Below are 5,729 nucleotides of genomic sequence, written 5' to 3'. Positions count from 1 at the left end.
ATCACTACCACCAATATGCCAATTCAACTATGGCTAACCAATCTATCTTCTTCCAACTTAATTCTTGATTGCCTTAGAATTAATAATAACTCCATTCAACACATAACACACTCCATCCGCACTCATCCCGAGTGACCTTGAATCACGAGACCATGCTGTCTCAAATCCCACGAACCATTTCATACCTCCCAAATGCTACACTGCAAGTCAAAACATCATAGAACATTCTGTGCCTCTTCTCATAAGCTGCTACAAAGCTTGATTCTTAACCGTACCTATAGGTTCGCAATCATTAGGCACCACGCTTTGCCCCTTTGAATCCACTAGGACCGTTGTTGAGAGCCACCCGCTCTGACTTGGCCCCGAATATAATCAACTCCATGAATCTTCTAGCACATGAATACCCTCTCAACGAAGCACCCGACAGAATCACTTCCCTTGAAACCCACATCTATACAAGGCATAAATCCTGAATCCTTCCCCAAGTCTGAACATGAGCCAATAAGGCCAACCATATCATACCTTTAACAATTCCGTTGCTCAAATTACCACTTAGCTTGAAGCCACTATTACACAACTTTGAAATTCATCAGGATTCTTTATCTCTTATTGACATAACCTTGCGCAATCATCCGCCATAATTCTCGGAATCTTTCTGTAAAATCCCTTTTTATACTCTGAATCATCAACCACATTCGCACGGCCGGTCTCTTTGCTGCATAACCAATAAAATTCTTCGCAGAAGCTTCGCCAACCATGCGACCGCTGATCTGTTCATTGGAGATAACTCGCCTGTGGAATTTACGTGCCGACATCTTCCAACGCTGCTGTACGGGGTACAATCACTACGACATCAATAACCCATCTTGAGTCCGAGCTCACTCTCTAGCTGCACAAGTCCATTCACCCCTCGTGGACATCAATTAAATGTGCGGCAACATCCTTCCAATTCAAAGTTACGTTGTATCCTTCTTCATTTCAAGTAGCTCCTTTCCGTTATATCAATCTCCTGCCGCATAATAGCCCATACTTCAAATTAGATCCGTAGACTCCAATTATCAATCACTAAAATTCCCAAGTCATTCCAAATTCTCCTTAAGGTGTGTAGTCATCCTAACACAAAGCCCATATGCAACTCCGCCACTCTCCCACTTTGGCGGAACTCACCCCTCTAATCGACCTCAACTTCTTACACCTGGCCTTCTAGAAGTTTAACTACCGCGTGACACTTCCCACACGTCCTTCCTCATCCTTTGCTGCTTAGCTAATGCCTTAGATCAAAATCTATCTCGGTAGCACTTGAATCAATAGACCGCTACTAACTTTTAAACCTTTCCGAAGAATCGTCTCTCTCGAGCCGTCGGCATTAGAAATACACATACAATCCTAAACCACCGCACCCCGCAATCTTTGACAGCCGCTTCTCCAATACTATCTTACGATATCCTGTCCCAAGGGCGAATTGTAGAAGGTCTTAACACCGACGAACTTAGTACATTCAACAAGGACAACGACACCACATCATAGATGAAAATTCCGCCATGCTTACAAACACCAAGCCTCGTTACTCCATCAACCCAAATCTGAACATTCTTAGCCCGATTGCTTTTCCCCCGCCGGGAATAAAATACCGAATCTCTAAATCATGCACTGAGTAAACCTCCCCTCAAGTCATTCGCTGCCCCAACACATAGGCAAGCATCCTCCCATCACATCAATACTGCACGACAACCATTCATAAACATCATGGCAACTGGTGCCTAGCCTCAGAGCTCTCAGAAGTACAACTACTGAGCTAAAACGACAGAATATCCTTCCACAAAGCGACGACAATAGTCAAATCAGCTACGTTGGGAGAAACATCCCGCACCACCTCTGTAGTACCTTTAAAATTTCCCAATTCTTGATTTATAATAAGCGCTCCACGTCGCATAAGATTGAATAGGAAGGAAATAAAGGCATAAGCCTCAAAGGAATCAAATCGCACAATGAGAAAATCAAGAAGGGAAGTGCTCCTAACAGCCCTGTAGCCTCCCGAAGATAAGTACAGACGTCTCCGTACCGATCCGCGAGACTCTACTAGACTTGCTCATGACTCGTGAGATTTAAGGGAACCTAGTGCTCTGATACCATGTTGTCACGACCCAAAATCCACTATGGGTCGTGATGGCGCCGGACACCATTGTCAGGCAAGCCACCATAAATACTTAATTAAATTCTCAGTAAAATAATTGTGAAAACTCTGATTTTCCTTCAATTTTACTAGTAAAAGATACTCATTTCAAATTAAATATGAAAGTCAAGAGATCAATACAAAATACCCCATAATCATCCCAGAACCCGGTGTCACAAGTACATGAGCAGTTACTAGGGAATAAAATAAAATGCAGTAACTATCCGAAATACAAGGTGAACAGAAATGAAAATACAACACAATACTCTGAAGGAGACTCTGCGGGCTGCGGGCCGTCTCGATAAATGCGGCTCACCTAAGTCTCCGTACCAACCATGCCGCTATGCCACTAAGCCGCTAGCCACACCTGAACCTGTGCAAAAAAATGCACAGCAAGTGTAGTATGAGTACGAAAACAACGTGTACTCAGTAAGTATCCCGCCTAATCTCGAAGAAGTAGAGACAAGAGGTCGACTTCGACACTTACTAGTGGTCCAATTATGATACATCAGTAATATAACAAGTCGAGGGTTTACATGAACATGAATGTAATTCTATAGAGTGAAGCAAGTAAATAATTACTTCTTTATTATGAAAATTTCCGATTTCCTTTTCCATCAATTATACATATATTCTCAAGCCGGGAAGAAGCAATATCAACTTTAATAAAGTTCAGGGCAAGCAATACAAGCATGCACAATTCATGCCGAGGACGCACGACCCGATCCAACAATACTTAAACTGTGCACTGCAGAGGGTCGAATGGCGCGAACCATAGATGCATCTATTACCCCGCTCGCGAATCATACATGCGACGCGGTCAACTATAAATAAATAATCACCCTGCTCGCGAATCATACATGCGAAGCAGGTACAGACAGAAACACACATTTTTAACAATCAATCAAGACTATTATTCAAGGAGGTGTAAATTTTTCTTTTACAAGTCAAGAAAATGAAGTTTAACTCTTTTAGAAAGTTATTTGCCACTTCGATATGATTTAAGCAATTTAAACTAACAATAAGGTTACAAGTATTACAAGTAAAGCATGCTTTTGGGTCCCAGACTACCCAGACATAAACATAATAGTAGCTACGCACGGGCTCTCGTCACCTCGTGCGTACGTAGCCCCCGCAAATAGCAGCACATATGCAATTAATTCACCTATGGGGACAATTCCCTCTTACAAGGTTAGAAAGGAGACTCACCTCGCTCCGAAATTTCCATAACCGGCTTCCAAGCCCTTCCAACGATTCCAATTGATGCACAACGCACCTAAACTATTCAAACAACGGCAAACCAATAGAAATTCACTCTAATACTTGTAACAATTCAAATTATATAAGTTCCCAACTCCGCTCGAAAAGTTGACCAAAATGTCCTTGGGCCCACGTGGCCCGGATTTCGAAATTTCTCGAAGATAAATTCTACCCATAGCTTTACTAAATCAAATATACAATTTGCTCTAATTTTCATGCTCAATTTCAAGGTAAAAGTCCAAAATTCCAAATTCTAGGTCTTCCCCAAAAATCACAAATTTATACTAATTTTCCATATCTAAATCCATGTAAGATCACATATTTAACTCAAAAATAGGAAGAAATCGCTTACCTAGTGTTGCTTGGTTAAAATCCCTCCTTGAGCTCTCCAAAATCGTCCAAGCCAAATAAAAGAAATGAAAAAAAACTCGTGTAAAAACAATCTGCCCAGGCTTCATCGAGTTGTACCTTGCGCTGTGCAGGTTGTACATCCTATTACAATTTTCCCCTGCTGTACACCTTCTATTAAAATGCCCATAACTCCTTGTGGAAATATCTAAATGACAAACGGTTTGAAGATTTAGAAACTAGACTCGAAGAGCTTTCAGTTGGTAGGTTGCACACGATATAACTCTTTATATATTCCGAGATATGTGCTTCTAAAGTCGGCTCCATGCATCAGAAAATTCTGTCGAAACCGCTCCACCAGCCATCTTCAATCGATCATAACTTTCTGATAATATGTCCAAATCATGAATGGTTTAACTTTCTGGAAAATAGCATTCAGGGGCAACAACTTTTATGTTTTACAAATTTTCAGATTCATTATAGATTTCGAGATATAAGCTTCAAAATTCAGCTCCGCGATTGTACTAGTTGCTGTTAAAACAGCTTTCTGCAATAAAATTTCAGCAACTCTTTCGTCCGAAATTCATTCCGTTAACCTTCCGAAATCCACCAGAGGCCCTCGGGACCTTAACCAATTATACCAACATATCCCAAAACATGATACGAACTCGCTCGAGGCCTCAAATCACATCAAACAACGTCGAAATCATGAATCGTACTCCAATCCATACTTTATGAACTTTGAAATTTCAAACTTCTACATTCGATGCCGAAACCCGTCAAATCACGTGCGATTGACCTCAAATTTTGCACACAAGTCATATTCGACATTACGGACCTGCTCTAACTTTCGGAATTGGAATCCGACCCCGATATCAAAAAGTCAAACTCTCGGTCAAACTTCTCAAAAACCTTTAAATTTCTATCTTTGGCCAAATGACTTCAAAATGACCTACGGACCTCCGAATTCACTTCAGATCGCGCTCCCAACTCCAGAATCACCATACGGAGCTACTCCCAGACTCAGAATCCCAAAAGGACATCTATAACACTGAAATGCACTTCAACCCAAACTTATAAAATTTCTTCCAAAATGCTAACTTCCACAATAGGCGCCAAAACACTCCCGGGTCATCCAAAACCCGATCCGGGCATACGCCCAAGTCCGAAATCATCATACGAACCTACTGAAACCTTCAGATCCCTATTCCGAGGTCGTTTACTCTGAAATCCAATCTTAGTCAATTCTTTCAACTTAAAGCTTCCGAAATGAGAATTCCCTTTCCAAATCAACTCCGAATTCCCCGGAATTCAATTCCGACCATGCGTACAAGTCATAATACCTGAAGTGAAGCTGCTCATGGCCCCAAACAGCTGAGCAACGCGCTAGAGCTCAAAGCGACTGGTCGGATCGTTAAAACTTCTTAGTTTCAAGTGATACCCAACTCACGATTTAAAATTTACCAACACAAATATTGCAAGTTTTAGACAAATTGATTTGCCTAATGAGAACAGTTAAGACTAACCAAAGCATGGGTTGTGGATTTAAACTTGGAGCACATGGAAGCAATTGCCAAAATCAGAAAGGAACCCAATTCTTTTAATTTGTTCTTAACACTTATGTTTTGTTTTGTTCTTAACAAAAAGAAACATCTGTTTCCTTACAATACCAGAAGCGTAAAACTTAAAGAAATGAAAAAAAAAGAAGAGATTTAGAAAGAAAAAAAAACGTCAATCACTAGTGGGTAGATACTTCGGCTAAACATTCAATCTATAGTTAAGTAAGTTGAATTAAAACAAGGAAATAGGGGATCCCTCTGCGTTTCTGATAGTCCAATCATCAAACATATTCAGAATCTAATTGTCAAAATCTGTCATTTTGTTACTAAATTCAGAAAAATAAAAGATTGTATAAAAGATGAGCAAATTTTGCAGAAAAGCAAGTCAA

The sequence above is a fragment of the Nicotiana attenuata genome, unplaced genomic scaffold (genome assembly GCF_001879085.1).
Source record: "Nicotiana attenuata strain UT unplaced genomic scaffold, NIATTr2, whole genome shotgun sequence".
Taxonomy (NCBI): Eukaryota; Viridiplantae; Streptophyta; class Magnoliopsida; order Solanales; family Solanaceae; genus Nicotiana; species Nicotiana attenuata.
This window is presented reverse-complemented; position numbering follows the sequence as displayed.